Source organism: Corvus brachyrhynchos, unplaced genomic scaffold (assembly GCF_000691975.1).
Source record: "Corvus brachyrhynchos isolate BGI_N302 unplaced genomic scaffold, ASM69197v1 scaffold409, whole genome shotgun sequence".
In the NCBI taxonomy this organism is placed as follows: domain Eukaryota; kingdom Metazoa; phylum Chordata; class Aves; order Passeriformes; family Corvidae; genus Corvus; species Corvus brachyrhynchos.
In genome coordinates, this window is record NW_008246059.1 from 3,096,344 (window position 1) to 3,121,148 (window position 24,805).

Consider the following 24,805-nt stretch of genomic DNA (forward strand, 5'->3'; position numbering starts at 1 on the left):
AAAAAAAAAAAAAAAAAGAATTACTATTGCTAAGAAACAATTTTTCTGCCATGTTAACACTTTCTAAGTAACAATAAAAAATCGTATTTTGGTTGAGAAATATGTATCTAACCTGAAAATCTTGAGCTTTGGTTTCATCCAGTTTGGAAAATTTGTTTCAATCTGACCTTCTTCTGTATTATATTTGTTGCCATCCAGAACAATAGTTTGGTGGTCTCTATCTGGTCTCTTGCCTTTGATGCAGTAGCTGTACCATTTCCAAGAATCCTGTAATGAGTAAATTAGCTTTGTTACCACGAACCTGTTCCCAGCCTAAAAAGCTAAAGCAACCGTAGTCAAATGACTACAATGCTCTGGTTTACTTGCCTTCTTTTTTGTTCACTTTTTATCACTTTTCCTTTTTACAAAATGTTTTTTGTAATGTCAGACTGTGAGAAGATACAGGTTGTAAAAGAATTATATATTGAATTCTTCTCTGGATAGTAGTTTCTCTGTGGAGGAAGGTTTTTGTGATCTGACATTCAGCAAAGCCATCTTCTAGGCTCCATTTCATTGACAGGCCACAAATACATGTGGATCCACTTTGACTTTTGGACTTAGAGATGTAGACAGCAAAGCACCTGTTTAAGTAATTTGCTGAATCAGGGCTACAGTGAAATGAAACATCAAAAATTATGTAAATACAGGTTTATAGCTTAGCAGAATGAACATGCTCAATGTACAACTGAACAAAGAATTTATTGAGTGAATCTCATCTCTCTTTGTGTCTGCTTTTGGAATAGCTGTGACCACATCCTGCTTTTTTTTAATATTTATTTGTTATTTGAATGTAGTCAGCAACTACTTTTAACAGATTTCTTTTTATTTTCTGGTTTGATTATTTAACATTTGAGATTTATTGCTTGATGGGATACCTATTGAAAGGACTGGAAAGATTCCCATTGGCTTCAAAGGACGATGAATTGTGCCTGGAGCTCTGGTACAGCAAAGAGTTTAGACACGTGTTTAAACATTGATGCTTTCAATGGGACTTGAGCACATGTTTAAGATAAAGCATGTGCTATGGGCTTTGTTGCATAGGGAAGCACTTCAGCACATTCTTAAATGCTTTGCAGAACTGGCACTACAACAACCTCTGCTGCTAGCTACATTTTTTACTTTTATGGAGAAAAACTAAAAGAAGTAGAAGAAGTCACTGTTACTTTGCGATAAAAATACATCCAGCCTTGAAAGGGTGGATTTGCCTCCTGTTTGTTCATAAGAAAGTTTACATACACTATGATCTATTTTTGAAGAGCAGAATTTAACACTAACTTAATAGGAGATGAATGAATATTTTTCTATCCCTTTTCAGCAGTTTTAGTTTGGCACTTGTTTAAGGTGTTATTAATGTGTACATTCAAGAGAGTCTTAGATCCCTCAGTAGTTCTCCATCACGAAATGCCTTTTTTAGTATATAGCAACTTCTGACTACTGCTCACCATCCACTTTTAGTGTTCTCCCTGTTATCACTTCAAATACTTTCCAGAGAGTGAAGAAGGAACAAGAATGCTCAAATAAATGTCGTCTTCTCAAACTGTGCATTTTCATTAAGATTTTCTTAGCTCCCCACTCCCACATACCTTTCCCCATGAAAGTGAGAGGAGTATGCCTCTGCCAACTTTTTATCCTTCATTAGAACTAAATATCAGCTTAAACAGACAATCAGGAAATGCAAGATGCTGAGTCTTAAAAATTTGCTTTTTTTTTCCTTTGGAGAACTGAGCCTTTACCAGATGAGATGAACACCATTGTACTTCAGCAAACACATGGGCAGCCAGGAGCTACAGAAAATGCCAGAGAGTCCAAGGCTCAAAAAGCTCATGTTTTTTCACAAATGAAGCATGCAAAGAGAAAGCTTGCCCAGAAAATGGGGGTGGTCATATTCCCCTGCTCACAAAATCTCTGACAGAAACCCTGTGGAGTTTCAGTAGAGTAAACCTATACCACTCATAGATTAGTTTGTCTTTGAGCTTCAGTGAAATGAACAGTGAATATATTTAACCAGTTCCAAATTGTCTTGGGCACTTTTAATAGTTTTGACTAAGGTTATGATGCAAATAGTGTAAGAATTATATTAAACAACCTTAAAGTGCATTTGCTCTGTAACTGGAACATGTGGTTGCAATTCCTACTGACATATCCAGCCTAGCTGTAATAATTGTGCAGCCTGATGGAGTTAGAGCCCCAGCTTGACCTAGTGAAACCTGCTGACATGGTCCAAGGTGAGCAGCCACTCTGCTCCTGCCAGTAGCTCATCTAATTAATTTAAAATCTGGCTTTGATATAATTACCCCAAATACAGCTACAGATTAAGATTGCAGAAAGGGGCAAATCTGAAACATGACTCACAAAGTCATGCTACTTTAATGATATTGATAAAAAACCACTTAGAGTTGTCTCAAACTTAAAATTAAAAAAAAAACTAAAAAAAAAAAAAATTAGAGGGATACTGATAGTCCAAGGCTAACTATATGAAGATTGAATTCAAAAGAACAGGAGACTTGGAAAGACAGGACAGCAGGCAGGCTACCTTATGTTTTCAGATACTTTTAGCCTTGATTTTTTAAAATGTTTCTTCAAAGCATTATCTTTTGTAAGAAAACACTTTCTTATTTGGTTACTCTTCTTTCCTGAGACTTCAGGGCTTGTTGCTGTTTCATCAATAAAATAGAAAGAGACCAAGGAAACACAGATTTTACCAAACTAAAATGAATATGCAAATTCTTTTTTCTCATAGATACATACTGTTATGGAAACATGATGTTATTAAAATCATTTTCTATTTTCCCACCTCTTATTTTTAATCTGTCTCATATGGTCTTAAAATTTTTTTGCCTAGAAAACTAAACAACTTCTCCTTGAGAAACCTTACCTGATCAAAATTAAAGCTTTCCCAGCCAGCAAGAAGCCCTGTTCTGTTCTGACCGCATTTGTGTTCATTTTTACAGCACATGGGTTTTACCTGCTGCATGCTGTAGTGCAGTGAACATGAGTCCATGCCAACTCCTGAAGCTCTGGCTACTTTCTGCAGAGCATGAATGGCCTTTGAAACCACCACTGGTAAGGCTTCCTGGGATGATTTTGCTGGTTCTGTGTTGAAGGTGTTACTGGTTTAGAGTTGATGCAGAAGACACCTTTAGTGGAAATACTTTGAAGACAAAATAAATAAAAAAGAAAAAGTAGAAAGGAGTCAAACAGGTAATTATTTGTAAAGGAAAAAACTATTGATTTTCCTTTTGATACATAGTCTAAATTATCCCTCAAGAAAAGTAGTAATGCATCTTTAAACAGATTTATTGCTTCTAACTGTAAAAAAGTGGTTTATTTAACTTCCATGCCATTACTGTTTTCGTTTGATACAGAGATAGAACGCAAATGCAGACACAGGAGAGGAAGTTTAATTTGGGAATCAAAAAGATTCAAGGAGATTTGAGGTCCCAGAAGACTCTAGGACTCTTCCACAGTTTTCATTTTTTCTCCCACTTTCCAATTTTCAGGTTCCCAGCTCTCCATCCCTCCTGCCTGTGTGTCCAATGAGAAGACTGCTTTATCCCACACCTACAGGGTCAAGCCTTCCTTGGAAGGCAATGTTTTTGCTGCACAGGTGTCCATCACAAGATGTATACACTGTTCTCTACTCAAAGTTGTCTCATTATACACTCAGATCTGAGGGCAAAGGAAGTCCATCAAAGCAAGTCCAAGATTACACTATAACCATAAAATAACGATTTACTGTTGGGACTTCATACTGATACATTTCTACCAACCTGCTGCTTTTGCAGGTTTGTTTTTTTCCCTGGGATTCCTAATAGTTCATCTGTAAAGGTAGTCCATAAACCAATCTTATGCAAAAGGAAAGTTAAAGGCAAAATTACAGTGTGTTACAATACAAAAAGCCCTGCAAATGGCTGTGATTTTCCAAAGTATAACCAGGTGTCTGGCTGGCTAGCTGGCTGGCTGGATGGATGTATGACAAAAGAAAAACTCTGCACAGTGTCATTGCCAGTGAAGTTTAGACAGACTCTGTTTCTGTCAGGGTCAGATTTACCTGTATTTGCTGAAGGGCAAGATAAAGCAGAATTTTACCCAGAGAAGACACTTCATCATGATTCTGCATTCCCAGCACTGTCTCCTGCCACTTTTTCCTGAGTCTGTTCTCTGGAGTCTAATGACATAGATGCATTCACTCTTCAAGCAGTCTTTGGTGGGAGTACAAACTTGTGTCTCTTTCTTCTATCCAGGACATATGTGCAGAAACTCTGTGGGACTCTGAGCCCCCAAAATCTCAATCTTAGTTTGAGAAGGTAGGCACTACACTCAGGAGTTTTTAGGGGAAATCTGACAGATGCTCAACTCACACAGAATAAATCTGGTCTCCTCTTCTTAGGAACACCAGGAAAATGGCAAGAGTGCTTCACTGGAAATGCTGTCTCTTGTGGTGATATGGAAAGGCTTAAGAGAACTGCTATGACTTTTACCAGTCTCTTGCAAGAGGAACAGCAAATACACATGTAGATAATTCTCTTTGAAATAATGTCTTTGTGCTTGAATGGCAATTGGGCAGGAGGAGAGTGATGCACACAGATTAGGTCACAAATACTTGTTCTGGGAGATTAAATGCACATCACAAAGCGATATTACTGGTATCCTGGTGATATCCCCATGGGATGTAATGCAATGTACAAAACACAATGGCAGTAAGGGACTTAAAGTGTTTAAAGTTTATATAACCAAAATCTGGCTCCAGCCAGTCAGTGTGACGATAATGTGTAAATACATATACATGCATACATGCATGGATGAGCAGCAGTGATGTGCTATTCTATGTCAGCTATTGCACTGGGACCTTTGGACAAGATGGAAGATACAAGCACCAGTACTGCAGCAGAGAAGACAGGAGGAAGATTATTTATTTGCTATTGTAAGGGGCCATGACAACATCACTGTGTAAAACACAGGATGAAATAACAATTCTATGCTCTTATTCTCTCTCATACTCAAGGACCTTCATGCACACTTGCATTCTCTTGACATCTGCAGAGAGCAAAGGGAAAGGCAGAAAAACAATGTGCAGACAGCTATAGAAAATACGGACTTCTTGTTCAAAAAAACTGAAAAAGTTGAATATTCTGTCCCACTGTTTTATTCCCACTAAGTGAGAGAAATATCAGGTGGAGCTTATGATATGGTTTATAATGATTTAGAGTTTTTCTCTTGCACCAACAAAAAAAAAAGGTACTTCTTTCAAAACAATACTAATCAAAATTGCACACCACCTCACCTTCAAGAAGAAGCAAGAGAAAGGTTAGGCAAAAAACATCTGTGGTTTCCTTTTGGCCTCATGTGATTGCAATGCTTGTGTCCTAGCCATGCCAGTGATTCAGAAAAGGTCAGAATTCAGCCTGTTTCACTTTTCCAAACCATATCAAGCAGTCCTCAGTCACCAAGGAGGGTCTGACCCAGATTTTGTCTCTTTCTTCTTAGCTCTTTGCCTGTACCTTCTGAGCATCTACTTCCCCAGGCCAACTTTCTAAGCCTCATCATCTCCCTCTCCTGTGCCAAAACAATCTTATTGCTTTCAGGTCTTTTACTCCCTTTGATCTCTCCTCTATGGACATATTGCCCTTCTCTTTCTTTTCTCCCAGATCCCCACTTCTCCTTTCCTGTAGATCCTCCAGGTTGATTTCTTCCTCATCCTTCTATTCCCTCAGGTTTTCCCCATATTATAGACTCAAGACCCAACTCTTTACTACAAATTTTTCCCTTAGTAAGAGTGGGGGAGGGAACAGGGAGAAGGTCTGCAGCTTTTCCAAATGTTGTGTTGTTGGGAATACTTCCCTTATTGTGCCTGTCTAAAATTTAGTTTATACAGGTGGCAGAATGAAATGTGCCATCTCATAATTAGTCCCACATGCACTGCAGGCAATTTATCATCAAAACAATCAGTACTCACCATTTGATTCAGTGAATACCAGAGATTATCAGAAAATTGAGCTGAGAGAAAGGAGGAAAATAGGATAGAGCACTTTGACTTTTGTAAATTTTTTTCCTCATTTTTTTTTCTTCTACAAAAATATCATTTTCCCTCTAAAGTAGTGACCAACTCAAATGACTCCATAATGAAAAGATTCACAGAAGAGCTGTTGTCTTGGCCTTTAAAACTTTTCTTTCCTTCTGAATTTGTTGTATTGGACTTTCTTGTTTTGGACTTAATAAACTGCTTCAATAACAGCAATCAGCACAAATGTGCTACTGGTGAGGAGTGTGTTCTTTCTCTTAGATGAGCACTGCTGCTGCTCTTTGTAGTGATGGCGAGACAGATCATTATGTCTCTTTTGTGCAAGAAAATGTGCACAGCAAACTCTGGACACTCATTCCTACACACACACGTATTCAAGTACGTGCACTCTCACACATGGGCATAGCCAGAGGTGTTAAATGCCCCAGGCAAAAAGAGGTGTGGAGACAATTCCCCACAAGATAACTAAGGATTATTACAGTATCATTTACTGCCAGTCCTTTCAATGTAGAAATCCTGTATTTAATGGAAAAACAGGATGCCACCAAGCTCCGAGGAACTGCTGAAATCCACGCATCAGAGTAATCAGGGTACAGAGGAGAAATGTCTGCAGGGAGAGACAGCAGTAGCCCCATGGCCCTGAGTGAGGGCATGTCTGCCTCTACCCTACACCTGGGAAGTGTGGAAATATATTACCCTTTAGAAGGGCTATGCAGGAATGTTCAGTGATATGAGGCTTGCTTGCCCCATGTCATTAAACCATGAACTGGAGGGCTTAGCCCCCAGGGTGGTCACCAGCAGACAGAAGCACATAAGTATTCCCAATGTTTTTGAGGGCTTTTTGCTACACACTAGCTTCAGAAACAAAATAGTGGGAAAACCAAGAAACTTTTTCCTCACAGTCTCTCCCAAGAACTGCTCAGTGTTTCCCCTTCTGTACTTCAACAGCTGCAACTCTTCCCTATCCCAGTCTCTTGCAACCCCTCCTTGTACCAGATACTGCTAAAAAAACTCACAAGCCAGCCTTTAAAAATTTTTCCACCATATGTTACAAACTGATCATTACAGTCTATGAGTCAAACTGAGTTTACTTTTTAAACAAACGATGTGTCAATAAGACGAATGTTCCAGTGTTAACTTCAATTACCATAGACATGCCTGCTGATGAAGAGTGTTTGATCTATTGCTACTTCTTCAGGGCAACTTCCTTTCACAAGAAAGGCTTGTATTGCTGTGTTCTCTCTATCCTCTGCTTCCATTCTATCAATGTTGCTTTTGTTTTAGAGGCTCTTCAGTTAAATTAATATACTGATCAAAAGCAGAGAACTGAGTTCAGGCTGGGCTTAGTAAATCTAGAGTTGCATGGAAGATAAATTGCACAGCTAGAATGCATCCTTTGAGGTGAAGTTTTACAACAGGTAGACAGGTGAAGGTCATGTTATTTTAGCCACAATATAGCATGACCTAAGTGATTGTTTTAAAATAGTGCAGTGGTTTTTTACTGCATTGTCGAACATCAGTCGTGTTATGCACTTACCAGAAGCCAATATGTCCTGCATGTTCTGCTATTTAACATAAAATACCAAATGCAAACAAAACACTTCCTTAGCTTTCTTTGGACAGTGTCATCTGTGATGGTCCCAGATTGAACTCGCTCTGTGAAGATCTTGCACCTAAGCACAGGACACAGCAAACACAAAATCGCACAAAAAGGGAGTGCAAAGAAACTTGACTTACTTCCCTTTCATTAAAACACTTCCTTCAGAGTCGACACAAAAAACCAGCAGTCCTTCCTTAGCTCTTAGATGAAACATTCATTGACTGTATTGTGTGCAGCACACAGCAAAGTGCTATCATCTGCAACTGAGAGTTTACCCCACATCGACAAGACAAATAAACAGTGATCCTTCACAGCTGCTTTAAGACCAGTATTTTTCTCTGTACCCTTGAGCACTGACAAAGGAAACAAACAAGGCACCCAGGAACACACAAGCCTGCACTGCCATTGGGTGTTGGGGGGAGGAAGGCAGTCAGGAAGAGCAGTCAGTCATTACCCCTCCTTGTCCTCACCCCTCTCTCCTTAGTCAAGTAGTCCTGCTACTGCAGACAGCAGAGAGGTCTTAAGCAGCATCCATACTCCTCCCAGTCTGAGCAGAGGCTGGACAATCTTCCTTGTGGACACATGTCAGCTCTTGCTTATAAGGCACAGAAATTTTTGGCTCACATGGAAGTTACTCTACCATGTGGCACATGGACAGGCATTTGCAGCTCCTAGGTCAGGGTGGGTCCAAAGGAAGGTCTCTAATTCATGTAATGCACCCTATTTTAGCCAAACAGTAATAAATTGGAAGACATTTGAGAAGAGCCTCATTTTTAACACCTTTGTAACCTCCTTATATCTAGCTGTATAGGCAGCTATATCTAGTTTATTGGCATATATATGCCAAAAAAGGCATAAGAAAAGGAACGAGTGGAGGTCTCCAGCTCTCAGCTGTATCTAACAGACCATGGATGGACCACTGTGGAGGTGGGTGGCTCCCCTGCTGTTTACAAACCAGCACTGGTGGGCTGTTAACACTGGAAGCAACAGTACTTCACCAATGTCATCACTTAACAATATAATATGACAGCATGTATAGAAACGATTAGCATAAATCAACATAATACCCACTTTGCAGCATTAGCATCAAAAACTTTCATCCTCAAGTAGTGGGGGGGACACAATATATGGTGAATTGTAATGATTTTTCTGAAGTGCTCTTACATGGCATAGTATGTTTGCATAGTACAGGCATGGGAGAGTGCACACACACATGTATTTTAAGAATATGCATAATACTGTAAGCTATGACATTTGTTTCTAACAATAACATTCCAATATTTCTGTGATCTTTTCTTAGACTTAAAAAAAGAGACAAATTTGCAGGAGCTGCCACATGGGGGAGGGTGGAATGAAAGGGGTGTGTGGGAGTGGATGTGTTTGTGTGTGTGTGTGTGTGTATTCATATTGATTTCAAAGCACGTCAACATGTCTTTCTGTGTCCAAAGGGTCATCATGCATAGAGTCATGTAAATAGACACTGCTTAAAAAACTAACTTGAGGTCACTCAGACTCCTAGGTTTGAATTACAGGTAAACATATTTCAAAGTGTAAACTTTGGACATAAGGTACAAGGGAGAACAACCTTACATGCCACTTCCATCAATCTTGATAGCGTACTTTCAATTTTCAGTGTAATAATTCAAAAGTCTTGTGGCTTTCTGACAACACTGAGCACTGCCTCTTCCTCATTCTCCGTCCTTCCCTCCAGTGCTTTGTGCACACTCTGATCACTACCCATTTCAAACCCGAATGCTTAATCACATCCAAGTGTATTTTTGAGAGCTCTTCCAAAGTCTTCACTTCAGGCAGCATTTTCCTGAACAAAAGATCTCTTTTTGGGTTAAGATGGCACGCACATTTAGAGATGGCAGGCAAAGTACAAATAAAGGAAAAGTACAGGCTACAACAGAAATGCTTCTCCTGTCCTAAGGGAAAAGTCTATAAATTCTCTAGACTCTACAGCAGGTCAGGATAGTTAAATTTTCCATTCCTTCACTAGCAATGATGATAAGAAAAACCTGAGGAAGATCTTCATGAGTGGTGCTCTAGTCACTCTCAGCTCCACTTCCCTAAGGTGACGCCCTGTTTCCCAGCAGAAAGCTTACCACAGGCCTTGCTCACCACCATATGGCATCATATCTCTGCACTCACCCTTTCAATCATATTAATGCCAATAATGCAACAATCTTTTTCTTTTATAAAGGTCTTAACCTGGCTTGTGCATTAATTTAGTCTGCCAAGTTATTTATGCAGCTATAAAAATGCAGACTAGGCATCCTTACAAGCACAGGCACATCCTATTAATGCTGATCTGAAAGAGCTGTGAGCTCACCGTTACAGGTCCTCGATAGTGCTGGCCCATTACTGAATGTTTTCTAGGGGCCAGAGGTGAACAAGCTGATTCTAAGGGGAATCTATCTGTGTCTTCCAGCTTAACCTAAGGTCCATTCTTTCCCATTGGACAGATTCACTCTTCTTTTGCTGTGTCCAGACAATCTTGTAGTATTTCCAGACTGTTGAAAACAAACAACGCTGATGTATGTCCAAACACTTCTGTTGTGATATTTCCAACCTATTTCAGCAACCATTTCAGTGAGTGTTGGGAATGTGTAGTATTGCTCTGAAATGACACCATATTCACAAGCTTTCCTTGGACATTTTGGCGAAACCTGCTCTGAAAACACTGACAGTTTTGTCCACGTGAAGCCCGGAAGATTAGGCCATATGTGGTACTCTAATAATAGCACCAAAGTAAGGAGTATTATTAAGAAGTAGTTTAATTTTTGAACATATCATGTAACACACTGTGAAAGTAGCACAAGGTCAAGGAAAACATTTATTATTTAATTTGACTTGGAGCCAAACTCGTGGTGCTGTTGAAGACCATACTTCCCACTCTGAATGGAACTTCCTTTATTCAGTCCTTCCAACTTCATCAAAACTTTCCACTCAATCTACCTCTGTCTGTCTCTTTCTTAGCAAATACGTCAGAATCTCTGAGGCTCCTCCCCTCTCATTCTTTATTTCTCTGCCAGATAAACGAGGAACATTCTTTATTCCTCTATAAGCCACATTTTTTTTCCATTTCTTCTCTCAGCTGAATCTTAACAGCTCCAAGAAAGTGAAAGCATCAGAGATAACAGCAGAACCTCATCTTAGAAATCAATGTCATTGTCATCTGAACTCTTCTTTCCAGACAACATTTCCCTTCCTTTCTTGAACAATAAGATGGTGATTTCACATCAAAGGTAACCATGACAGCATCATGGCAGACATATTTGCTTGGTAGGTGGGTTAAAGCAGTTTTTCAGTACTGTATGCATATTAACGTTATTATCCACGGACTCAAAAAAATCACTATTTCAGTCATTTAAAAGGTACATGTGAATGCAAGATTTACTAAGTCTGAGTGGATGTGATCAATAATTTAAATATTACTGGACAACAAGTAAAGAAAATGAAAATAACAGCTTGGTTTTAGGATATATATAGCTGTCCTATGAACGTAAATATATTAAAACATTTCTGCTATATTTTATGGCTCTATATAAATATCAAAATAGGTTTATAAGTTGAAAGGAGAACATGCCAATTCTAAAATCATCACTCACAGCGCTTCAGTTTATGCAGTTAAATTTCCCAGCTAACAGCATTCTGCAGGCAGTTGCTCTCCCGCCCAGAAGGCAAACCACACATCTGCCTTTCCAATACTCATGGTAAAAAAATCAGTCAGGAAATGCAGGCCTAACAGAGCACATTCAAGGACAGTAGGGGTAGGGAGACTCATCACAGCAAGAGTTGCGACACAACCTCTCTTGGGTGGGGTAGGGAGTACTCAGACAAGACAAATCTCTACATAAGGATGTCATTGCATTGGCATCTTTTTCTGCTTCCCTTGGCACTCTGGTCTTCCCTTTCCATGCTTTTACCTGACCAACACCCTCAGGAAAAGAGGCTGTCTCTCTCTCCCCTTTTCTGGATGAAAAGGTCGATATGGAGAAAGGTCACTTTCCATCCTGTACTGAACAGACCATCTATCTCTGGCACCAGAAGTTAGGTTGAGTCCAGTAAGGGCCACATCATAAACCATTATAAAAGCAATGCCTTCATTGGATGTGAAGTGTGCTTAAAATGGAACCTCTTGCGGGAAATTTTATGGGTACCACAACTACTTGGCAATGGGATCCATTTATTGGCCTCCTCTCAACTTCAGCAAACTGGAGCTTCTGTAGCCCCAATGACTGTGTAGGACTCCAAGGTGGTTTGATTAAAGATTTCTGTGAAATGCAGTACGAATTTTTGCAGGCTTCCCCTCAAGGCCAAGAGGAAGCTGGGTCCCATTTTTTTTTCCATAAAATCCAGTTATCATAAAGGCATCAGTGGAAAGGGAAAGGAAAAATTTGATGAGCTTCTTTTCTTTCCTGCCTTTCACTTTGGTTGTATTTTTCTCAGGATTATGGCTCTTGGACAATATGCAAGGCAAGTTTGGCTTAAACTGTACAGCTTTATTTTTACATTATCCAGAATCATTCATTTGGCATCAAGAGGTCTCACTCAGATGACATAGATAAAGTCACAGCAGAATTATATTGGCATAAGTGAACTCAAATTTTATTCAAAAAAATATACACCTCCATCCCAAAAGCTTCTCTAAATCCTAAAGAACAAGACCAGAACAAATTATAAGGAATCAAATTTCCTAGAGCCTTTCTTTGACAGCACCTTAGTACTCCATCAGAAAACCTGATGCACCTATTGATCATCTGATGGAACAGGTCATCATCGAGTTTTCCCAACCACATTCCAAGCGACCTGTTTGAGCTGTGGTGTGGCAAAAAGTCACTGTCTCCTATTAGAGTCTGTTCTTGGGTGGGTCCTTGCATCTTCTTGGGTGGAACCTTTTCACCCAACAGGACAAAATATCTCTAGCTCCAGTGGGTACGTTCTGGCACAGTGGTGAATTAAGGTATTAGAACTCTGTTAGGAGGGTGGTGCAGGTGAGCTGATCTGGGTGGGAATCAGGTCGTCTCTTAGGGGCTATTGTGTAGCTGATGAAGGCAACCCCAACTCATTTTGCACTAGATCATATGGCCAAATACTGTAGCCATGACAGGGAAAACTCCTGAGCAGCTCTTCCCCAAACCAAGTCTAAGAGAAAGAGCAACAAACAAAAGACAGGCAGCAGTTTCCCTCAGACTCTGTAAGACAAATATTTCTACTGATAGTTCCTTTGCAGCCTACTTTGTCATGTCTTTTCTCTTTTAAATTTATTTATTTATTAGCATTTTCAGTACTCCTTCTGCACCAGAACTTTATTTAAGGCTGTTGGCTGGGAGCCCCTGGGAGGGTTCCCAGTCCCCTGGGTGGATTCCCGGTCCCGGTACACCACAGTATTACGAGTGTGACCTCCTGCCTTGCCAGGACTTTAAAGGGCCCATCTGCCCTGTTACCATCAATCATATTGGATATTTGTAATTCAGCCCCTCCAAATTACCCAGGTTGTAATTCCCAGTCCTAAACAGTGTCCAAAGCTATTCTGTGCTATTCTTTTTGCATAGAAAGAAAAATATCTAATTTAAAGCTGAAGTTTCCCCCTCGTAACATTTATGCATAGACTGTGTTACTGCTATTATATTCTGAAAAACAGTTATTTCACAAAAAAAAAAAATCCTTTTCATAAGTGCTTTGCTCCCTACATATCTTTCTTTTCCTTTTATGTTGCATATACCAACAGGGGCCAACTTTATTTCAGTATTGACTTGGATTTTGATGAATATGCTTCTATTTCATTTATTCTTTATTTGTGCAAAAGCTAGGCAGTATTTTTACATTGTTTTCCACTTCCTTTTTGATTAAACTGTTATATTTGATTTTCCAGAAATAAAGAAGCAAAGAGATAGAGAGAGTGAGAAAAATACATCATCCTTGATTCTCTCCTGACTCACAGCTCTCTAAGCTCTGACCCAAAAGCCCACCTTAACTCACTGGAAATAAGTGCCCAAAGGGAGCCATCAAGAGAGGAAGTTCTTCAGGAAGTGACTACCCAAAGTACTAACCACAGGAGAATAAGGCCTTTTCCACGTAAAATTAACTGAGCTGCTCAAACAAAAACACTAAACCGACTATAAACTTACTATAATAATAATAATAGATGACCCAAGTCAGGCCTTTTAAACTAAATTGCTATAATCAGTATCAAAGATCAAAGATCAAAGGCCTCTAAAACTTCAGTGCCATTAGTTAGCATGTCAGAGAAAACCCAGTCTGTACAAATTCAGTGGATAGGCTGTATATCTCTTTTTCCTCTGCATGTAACTTTCCAAAGCTCTCTTTCTTGGGGTTGGGGGTATCCCCATTCTTTGTTCCAGCTTAGGCAAAGAGTTTTCTGAGCAAAAAATATTGCCATCTACAATACATAGAGTATATATATATAAAACTTCCCTTTTTGCTGTGTGCCCACAACAGGATTTGGCAGTAAACTAAGACCAAGACAACAGTTTCTTCACTAAATCAGCCAGCAATGGAAGCACAGTTTCACCAGTGCCACTTGTTAAGAGAAGGAAATTTACTGTTGCTTCTTTGAGCACTCCCATGGGACATGACTAAAACATCCTGGGGAGAAGGAAGCAGAAAACATCACAATAAAAAAGACCATCCAATGTAACCCTGAATAGTGAACCTGATGCTACAACCCTCATCCACTTCCATTCATTCTTCCCTGTTCCCTTTCCCTCATTCTTCCATTCCCTTTCAAAGCCTGTCCAATCTATAGCCAGGGTGGGTAGCCCTTACCTTGCAGTGTGTGGTGACTGCTTTGGCAGATCACCAGTTCCCAAGCTGCTGACTGTCTGTTAAGAACCCCAACAACAACAGCAAGAGGAACATTAATCCTCACAGAATGACCAGAGGAACAGAAAAAGCAGACAGTGAACCTTTTTTTCTTTCTAAACCAGAAAGCTTCAGGCCAGATGAACTGCACCACAGGCCATCCTTGTGGTCTTTGGGCAAAGGAATGACAGGCACTAGAGAAGTAGATCCTGCCTGCTGTTAACTACTGCAGCTCACTGCTCCATTTGCCTTCATCTGTCCAAGAAGGCACCTCATTACCATTTTAGCTGCTGAAGAGGCAGGGGAGCAGTTACTTATTTGTGCAGTGGCTGTTCCCAGCTGCAGCCCCCAATATGAGACAAAACACGCAGCTTACTTCACATGCAGTGGCAGCTGAGGTCTGGCTGTGGGCTCCTCACAGCAGCACAGGAGCTTCCCTGCTCCCCTCCAGGGAGAGGAGCAGGCAGGCTGGGGTGTCAGGAGCTAGGCTGAGCACAGTCCAAGGAGCCCTGCTGAGAAGATGAGCAGGCAGCACGAGCCTTGCCCCGAGGAGCATAGTCTAGCTCTGCGAGTTACAGCAAAGAGCAGAAATCATGGCTAAGCACAAGGTAGCGCGTTCCTGAAAGCCCCTGAGCAGATCAGTGACCAGGAAGAGAGCCCAGTCTACCCCAACAACACTCCTTGCAATGTCATCCTTCATCCTTTTTAAGCTCACTCTGCCCTTCTCAAGACCCAGAAGTGGCATTTGTGCTTTGGATGAGCCTGTGAAAGACCTCCAGGCTGTCAACTATCAGCTGCCATCAGTTGTGCTTCCTTTCCTTCAGGTCTCTTGCATCCCGCTGTATGCCAGGGCCACCAGCCCGCTCACCTGGCAAACAAACAGCCTAGCTGCCTGCTGGTGGGACAACCTGCCACTCAGCTGGAAAAGGTACCATGACCTTATCTTGGAAACCAGTGACCAAAGTATTTATTTGCTCAGTAAAGGAGTGGTAGACAAAAGTCGCCAGTGAAGAAGTTAGTGGAGAAGGCTAAGCATTCCCTGTGCTCTGGTGTGTTCTGTACCAAATTTTCACTTCCCAGCCCCTGATAGATAGTTCACATGTAAATAGTTGCTTACAGACATACATGCACCACTCAGATGCTCCTTCTATGGAATCAGCAAGCAGAGCAACTGTGGGCATTAACAGTGCTGCTGCTGCAGTACCTGAACAGGCTCGATCAGGGCTCACCTCCTTGTCACAGGAAGTGATTTTGGTTCAAGAATGTGGAAATAACTGAAATATGTATTTCCAAGGCTACTATAGCCACAGAGAAGGTTTCTTTGAGATTGTGACTGACCGCCCAGGCAGTCAAAGCTAACATATACTTGAATAGTGATTTGTAGAAATCTGATTTCACCCTTAGGTTAATAGCAAGATCTAAGACTTACCACGAGGAACACAAAGCATTTGCAACCTGTCTGCTAAGCCTACAAGAAAACTGAAGTCAGCTATCCAGCCACTATGCAAAGCTTCCTAAAAGGCAGTGACATACATTTAGCAACCATCCAAAAATCAGAACATCAAAAGAAAACATTTTTGCACTAGTTTTCCTTGCTATTGCCAGCCTATGTCCCTGTGAAGGGAGTAGTGTTTACGGGACCAGTGTTTGGAAAAGTAAGCTTGAATAGCAGTGTCAAAGGGTAATTGGCACAAAAGAGATCCCTACATTTGGAACAAGAGGAAATAAGTTTTCCTAAGCACATTGGGACCACAGAGGGCTTGTTGTTGATAGACCCACAAGTAGTAATATTACCAGGTTCATGCCAAGGGTCATAGCATGCAGTGAGACAACAGTTCCTTAGAGCAATGAGAGCAGGGTCATGACTCCTGTGTGCAACTGATTGATCCTCAGAGCTCAGATCTGTGAGATGCATGGGGGAAAAAATGTGCAATTTACAGCACTCATTTACACTTGGCTTTGAAACGTTTTTATTGAGGCAATGATCACCTTGAATTTTTGCTTTTCACTTACTGCCTGCAGGTCAGTGGAAGGATTTGAAACAATACATAACCATGGGATTTTATCAGCAGAATACATTAGTGCACTACTTATATGCCAGGTAAAGTTTTGCAGCTGTTAGCTTTTCTTCTCAAGGGCTCATATCTGGAGACTGGCCTCTAATTTCCATTTAGCAGAACAGAAGCTTGAAGCCTTGAGAAATGACAGTGAAACTGTGCAACCACCCCAAGGACTCAATTCTTAGTTTATGTTCATTAAGACCACAAGTACAAAAGTGCATTGAAGTCACATTTCCTCTTTATTGATCTTGAACCTCAACTTTTGGAATGGACCTGAGGAATATTTAGGACAACCTGAGAGCAAATGAGGTTTAAGGTGTTCTAAATTATGCGTCTGGTATAGAATACTGGAGTGCCCTGCACTGCTCTTGTAACCCCGACCCTCAGCACAAACTGCCTCCTTTCCTTGGTAGCCTCCTGCCTGTTTGCCACCTGAGGGAACTTTTTTATGGGAGGCATACTCAGTTGCTTCTTTAACGGGTCATTTATATTTCTGATGACAGTGGAAAATTTAAGACTCAAGCTTTAAGAAGGAGCCCATGGCTCCAACACATTAAATAAGCCTGCTGTGCTTGCTGCAAACATCTGGGAAGCTCAGCAGAAGTCATTCTGGATCTTGTGAGAGTTTTCAGTCACTTCAAGCTGTTCTGTGTAATGTCCCAGGTACATTCCCTTGGGCTCCTGACCAGGACTTTACAACAAGAAGAAACTTAGTAAATTTTGAATAAGCCCAGAGATATGGCCTTGGGAGTTTGGCCAGTGCTAAATGAATACAGAAATCAATAAAGCCTATAGCTACATTTCCTACCAGTACTTGGATTCAAGGAACTCCCTGTAGAACTGCACACAGACTGGATTGCTATGATCAGTACTGGAAGGGGATATAATGCAACACTATTAATGCAACTGGTCCCATTGAACTCAACAGAAATTCTGCCATTTTCTTCATTCAACCTAGGATTTCACCTAATGTGTCTTTTCCAACTCTAATATCTGTGATCCTGAGCACATTACTAAATTGCCAATGGGATCTGCCAACCATTACAGTCTGTGATTTGTCAAGTACTCTATTTGTATTCACTACATCTCTGTCATGTAAAGGATTCCAGTAATAACCTATTAAAGACATTTAACGTTACCAATTTAAAACTGAAAAACACAAACTACTGAGGTGGTGAAGTTGCCAGAAGAGACATCAGGGCCTGTGTTAGAATATCTGATTCAACAACTCCAATATGTGCAAAGCCTGCAGATTGGATAATTATAGCTCCATCAGTGAGTAGTGTATTTATTAGACCCAAATTTGGTTATCAGAAGTGTTTACAGAGAGATTGCCATGGTATAAAGGGCTGGCAAATGTGGACAAATAAGGGTGGCTTATTAAAGCTCAGTTTTTGTGAGAGGTGCACTCATTTTCAATGCAGTTACTGTCCTGAGCAATTTGGTCCAGTAACATACACAGCAGTTAAGGAGGACTCTGTTATACCTGTTATTTAGCAAAGCTCAAAATCCCAGCTCAACACTTAATCAGATAGAAATATTGTTTTCTTATAGTATCACAGAAGCAAGCCTTGACAAAAAAAGGAGGGTATCAAATGCCTCTTATCCTTGCTTAGTCATTAATGGTGAAAAAAATACAGATAGCTACATGCTTAGTCTAGTTTGGGATCAATTTGTATACACACAGAGAAACAAGTTACAGATGTTTAAAAAGTTATGACAAATGAGAAAACAGCCACACACACTAGAAGTGGCTGCAACAAATTGCCTTTCAGTTACAGGTCTGTGGTGCAACAGTTGACATATATGGAGTGAAAGTTAAGGAAAGGGTGGTAGTCCCACGAGGGTATGGGTTGAGTGGGACCATGAGGGACCATGCAGCAAATAATTGTTAAACAAAGGTGTTGCGAGAATCCTCGATAGACAAGTATTCAAAAGCCAAGGAACGATCAGCCCTGTAAGTCAAAATGCAGAAGTAGTCAAAGCAATGACAATTTTCTGAAAACTTGAAATTACTGAAGTTTACTATCTTTTACAGTTCTTGCAGATTCGTGCTCTCTCAGCTGCTCCTTAAAAGAGTCTGTACCCTTCACTAGCTTTATTGCCGTTCTGGTGAAGGATCTAGAGAGTTAGTCTTATGAGGAGCAGCTGAAGGAGCTGGAGTTGTTTAACCTGCAGAAAAGGAGGGACTTATTACTCTCTACGACTACTTGAAAGGAGGATATGGCGAGATGGGGGTCTGTTTCTTCTGCCAGGCAACCAGTGACAGGATGAGAGATAGGCTCAAGCTGCCCCAGGGAAGATTCAGGCTGGACATCAGGAAGAAGCTCTTCGTGAAAAGGGCTGTTAAGCATTGGAACAGACTGCTCAGGGAGGTGGTGGAGTCACCATCCCTGGAAGTGTTCAAGAAATGACTGGACATGGCACAGAGTGCTGTCAATGTGGTGATCAATCAAAGGTTGAACTTGATAATCTTGGAGGTCTTTTCCAACCTAAACGATTCTGTGATTCTGTAATATGCAGGAAGCTCCACTGGGTGTTTTGGTTCAGACTATCTGGTTGGTGCAATCCCAGCAAAAGGTTTCTTCTATTTGGTTCTCAGTGTCTTTCATTCTCAGTTGAGATCAAGCAGCCCTGCATATGCAACATGATTGTTCATGAACAGTTCTGACAATAAATTTTTCTTTTATTTTTTTGGTTAGATATTTTTAATTCTTAGTAAGTTGTAAGGCGAAGTCAAGCATTGCTTTGTGTCACATTTAGTATCTGGTGTGACTCAAAATGTTCATTTACTTTGGGAGCTTTTCCTGTATATATTTTCCTTTTTTTTTTTATTTTTTAACTAAAGTACATTTTTAGAGAAAAGCATCCACTTAAGCAATATTGAGACACTTAAATTTGGGCAGGGATCAGAAGACTCCAGGGGTATCTTCCGTCTATTATTTTGCAATTCAAAATGTCACAAAAATCTTTCAAAAGTCATTCAAACCAATTTTTTGAACTGATAGAAATACATCATTTTTTCCTGTTTAAATCTATACTTTTCAGGATGAAAAATTGACTACAAATTTTCATCCAGATCTAACTTTTTCTTCAAATATATTCATAGAACAACACTTTTGATTTTACCCCTTCAGAAAATAACCTGTTTGCAAGTCAATTTATCAAAATTACCTTTCTAATGCATAAAATAATAATGTATTTCAGACAGTGCTCCTGCACCATTTTAAAAGTAGAAGAATTAGGAAGAAGAGAAAAGAAAGAAAAGACAAAAATATATTTTAGAGCTTTTTAAAATCTTTAGAACAATATTCTTCTGCATGAGTCTGTTTTCATCACTAAAGTAATCTGGTTTTTCTTTCTATGGGACTTAGAAGTTCAGATAAGCTTCAAGAGTAGCTTATGTCATTTGTGTAACTATATAAACCTTGTTTAATAAAGTGCAAAAGACATAATAAAACTTGTAACACAATAATATATAACTGCTAAACATTTAAAAATTATTTATTCCCTTCAAGAAGAGAAAAAAGCCTAGCTATATTTACTGTATCTTACCTCTCAATAGAGCTTTCTCTGATTTTACTGATACATTTTTGGAATTCAGAAAACATTCTCTTACCTAAAATGTTGACATGTTTCATTCAATAAAAACAGATCTATTTGGAATATTTTATGAGTCAGAAAAGCCAACACAGATTCTTTTGTTTATTTAATTATTTAATGTTTGGATGGTGCTTTGCAAGCATAATACACACTTATTTTTAGCACTACTTGTGCATACAGCATTATCAGCAAGATATGAATAAAAAGCTCTCAGCTTTGCAAGCAATTTTCTTGATTAATTTCTTTGTATAAAGCAGCAGAGGGAGCTCATACATTATTTTTGGTGTGTCACACACAAAAAAATGATAAATTACACGTGCACACACATGTGCACACGCACGCGTGCGGGTGACACGGTCCCGCGCATGTATGTGCACATGCACTCAGCTCTGGGACGAGCTGCACAGCTACAGTGGCTGTGCCTGCACTTGTCACACAGACCAATAGGAGCAGATGTGTTCAGCGAAAGAGCTGGGAGTGAGCACTCCTCAGCCATGGCACACGTCCTTCAGGGCACTCTTTCTGGACTAGTGAACCCTGGTCCCATCAGATGAGACACCCATGTGTGCCTTGGGCATGTTCAGGGAGCTCCCAGAGTGCTTTTTCCACATGGGTTTTACCCAAGAGGAAGCCAGCTCCTGTGTTCTGACCTTGCTCCTGGATGCAAACCAAAGCTCAGCTGGTAGGGGTAATCTGGAGGTATCATCAACAGCACACACTTGATCCAGAGCAAGTCACCAGCACCAGAGCTGGGTTAGAAACTTCTAGGTACCCACCTGAGCCAATCTTCAGGTGTGTAGGAATTTAGATGGATGATATCAATTTAGGCAATTGCATTCTGCTGGAGTGACATGTTAGGTGCCTACGTGCTTTTCTGAATTTTCTCCTCAATCCGTATAATTTTTGCAGGAAATGTTTCACGATAGAGGTACACTGAGAAAGAAGTGCTGAAGCCACATAAAGGAGTGGACAAACTTCCTGAACTTCTTGGTTTTGTCTGATTGAATGAGTTCTTGGGAACATATGCCCTCAACTGGCCCCCTGAAATCTGTAAATCTGAGGTGTAAGGAAGGCTTACCATAGTTACTGAGAAGACCCTAGCACTCCCTGCACAGCAGAAGTATAATTGTTATTTCCTTTAAGGATATATAGACTATATCCTCTTCTACATGCTGGGCCAGCTAGCACCTTGGGAGCATAATTTGGCTTCCCTAGGCACTCCTGTGAAAGTCTAGGAGGAAGCAATGGGCAGTGGATAACACAGGGACTGCGCTTTGGTGGAGGGCAAAGCTGGAAGAAAACAGTTGGTGCAATGGACTGTCCCATATCCCACCATATAGACATCAGCACCGTTGAGGCCAAAGACTGAAAACAATGGGAAAACTGGGCTGCCAATACCTTTTATTTCCAGGATGGGCAGAAGTCCTGGGAACTTTGGACTACAGCTTGCTGGTTTTGCCTCCAGATTTGGACTGAGCAGATGTGAAGATGACAACAGTGGGACTGAAAAAAACAGGAAAAAACAGATTAGAAAATGAGACAAATGTGAAGACAGGTGAAAATTGGGGACTAGTCTCTGTTTCTAGGAGGTCTCTCAAGGCATCAGGGGGATGGGGCACAAGATTGGGAGAGCAGACAAAAATGGCACAAATGCTTTGTGATTTAAAAAAAACTTATCCTTTCAGGGTGGGGCTTAGGGTTAAAGGAATAGATTTGGGGAGAATTACTTGTCATACCTAAACCAGCTGACCAAACTGGTAATAAAAAGCCCATAAACCATCACTGTGAGAGAGGAAAAGCCACATTGTTTTTATTTGTCTGTAGAGCAATATGTGTCACTGTATAAATAGTAACTAATAATAATAACATGTGCTGCAGCACTTCTGTGATATTTTTCAATAATTACTGTTGTTGTAAAGGAGTTTAGTATGAAGTAAAACATCTCTATGAGGGAAAAAATTGCTACCTCTTTCCCCCTGATATTTGTGTAACTGAATTAAAAATACACAGATACATCGAGTCAAAAAAACATTATTCCTAGTTCAAGGAACTCAAGCTGAACACCTTGAAAAATCTCTTAGCTACATTGTTCTCTCATATGTTATGAGGATTTTTATTTCCTTTTAACAGCAGTAAATCGTCAAATGAAAGAGGCTTATATTGCACATACCATAGCGAGACGTGCTCATGATGTAATGTCAGAATGAACTATTTTTTAACCTAATATACAACAATTTAGCAGCATTAGAAGAACATAAAACAGATAAAAGTATAGCTTTTACAGCCATTCATCAATGGCCTTTTTTTTTGAAGAGTGCAGATACCTCCTCAGGCTAAGCATACATCTCTCTATTTCACATAAATACACAAAGTGACAGGGCTTCCAGTCAAAATAAACATTTGCTCAGTGTATACCTGATTTCCACCCATTTCATTCAACAGGAAAGATATTGAGGTTAACAAACACACTAATCTCTCATCTGCTCTAGGGATGAGGATGTGCTGTATCCAACAACTTGTGATTGAGTGTGTTCACAGTTTGCTGCTCCCATGGATGTCCACGCCTTTGCATTGGTATTATTTAAAAGGCAAACAAAAGAACAAGCCTTGAGGTGGATCCAATCAAAATTACTTTCAGATTTTAGAAAATAAGAATGGTTCAAGGGAGAGAGGACAATGTCTCAGGTTTGGTAACGGTGCAAGTAGTGAGGAAGACTGCTGAAGAAAGCATCATTTGGATGAAAATGCAACACAAGTAAGTGAGGTAACAGTATCATTGCTCACTGAAAAAAACAAGCAACCAACAAAAAAACAAAAAAAACCAAAAAAAAACCACCAAAAAACCAAAACAAAACCCTCATATAATACAGAACAACTCAAAACACCTATAATTCAGGGCTAAAAACTTCCAAAAGTCTGAGGCACCCAAATCTCATGAAATCTGAGGAAATCTGAGGAAAACTGTGTTACCTACACCAGAAAGTAATTTTTTGCATTTGTGGCTCTGGCTGTATTGCCTTGAACCCTCTATGGACGGAAAGAGGATCCTGCTGCCATCGTCTGTCTCTCCAGCAGTTTGGTAGCTGAAGGAGAACAGGAGCTGGGCACAGGCCTCTTACCTCCTAGAGCAGGGCTACACTGAGCATCACTGCACCATCACCATCAGGGCTGGCTCCCTTGCCAAACAGAGAATGAAAGGATGTAGTAGGTCCCCTCTGAGTCCCATACATGGCTTGCTAAACCTGTATTGTGATGCTTTGTCAGGTAAAATACAGCATTTGGACATATTGTTTGATGATCTCAAACTAGGATTTCACATCACTCTATCGAAGAAAATGTTGATTGAGTTATTTTAACAGTCATGGTATTAGTTAAACCTGATTAACAGATTATTTTCCACTGACATCACTTCTTTATTCTATTTACAAGCTAAATAGCCCAGACACTCAATTGATAAATGCTCATTTCCCTCCATCTTAATTAACTAAATATTCTTTTACTTAAACAATTCCTCATTTTTCCATAGACACAGTAATAGATCCATTAGCAGGGTCTATCTGATACCAGGGATCTTTTATTTATGAGGACAAGTCCAAATGGTTACTATTTTTTAATGTTTTTATTTTCCTTGATACTGTACACCGTGTAATGGCTTTGGTCCAAACAGTAATCACACAATGGGTGCCGTTTCTTCTTTCTTGACCTATCACACTCCACATGATTTAATCCATTGTTTTGGATGTTGCCAATGATTTATTGTATGAAAAATGTAAATGATCTGGATGGCAGATGTTTTATATTTTCTGACCATTCATTTTCAGTGGGAATGTAATTAAAATTTATGAAGTGTATCTGCTGAATTGCATTGGCAATTGATGATCTCCTCCAGTGCTGTCTGTCTGGAGATGATGAGTGATTGTGGACAGTGAGATGTGTTGACAAGGGCAGAAACAGACGTGATGTTACTGTCATGAGTGAGGCTACCTGCAAAAAGGCTGCTGGTTTTTTTCTCCCTTTTTTTCCCACAGGAAGAAGGTGGCAACCAGAGCTGTCTTTCTTCTTGCAAGACAGAGTACAAAGCCTCTGCACACTCCTGAAAGCTGTCACTCTTCACGAGTGCAATCTCTGTCTCTCTCAGCAATCGGCATCTGGAATCCACAATATCAGTTATAACAACCCATGTCAAGGATATTAATTAAATTCCTGATGGCCACCCAGAGAAGCTAATTTTGTGTAAATTTCACAACATCCTAACTCATAAGGCAGCCCACTTAACCTCTTCAGCGTTGATATCCTTCCTGCAGGAGAGAAGTGAAGAAGTGAGCTGTTTACTGAGGGAGCATGGAAAGGAAGAAGAGGGAAAGAAGGAGGTACTTGGTCTGGCACAGTTCAAAATACAAACGGGTCAGAACTGGATCTGCTGGATTCAGATATCCCTCAACAGAATGGGAAGCGGTTTTTTGAGAACTGAGATCCCAGATAGCACTTTGCATAGAGCCCTTATGAATCTGAGTGGATCTCCTCACCTCAGCCCCCTCAGGCTCCACGAGCAAGAAAGCAGCTCTCTTTTTAACCCCAGTGAAGTATACTTACTGGACTTTGAATTTCCCCTGCTCTTGACATAGCACGCCTCTTACGTTTCTGAGTGCT

General features: G+C 40.2%; 1 long non-coding RNA gene across 1 annotated transcript; it reads right to left on the reverse strand.

Annotated features, from left to right (window-relative positions):
• Window positions 1-118: 118 nt before the first annotated feature.
• Window positions 119-24,805, reverse strand: LOC108449617. The gene is made up of 4 exons (XR_001865846.1): window positions 24,749-24,805; window positions 21,554-21,658; window positions 3,005-3,190; window positions 119-267 (listed from the first exon to the last, which is right to left on the reverse strand). It is a non-coding gene; the product is annotated as an uncharacterized LOC108449617 (long non-coding RNA).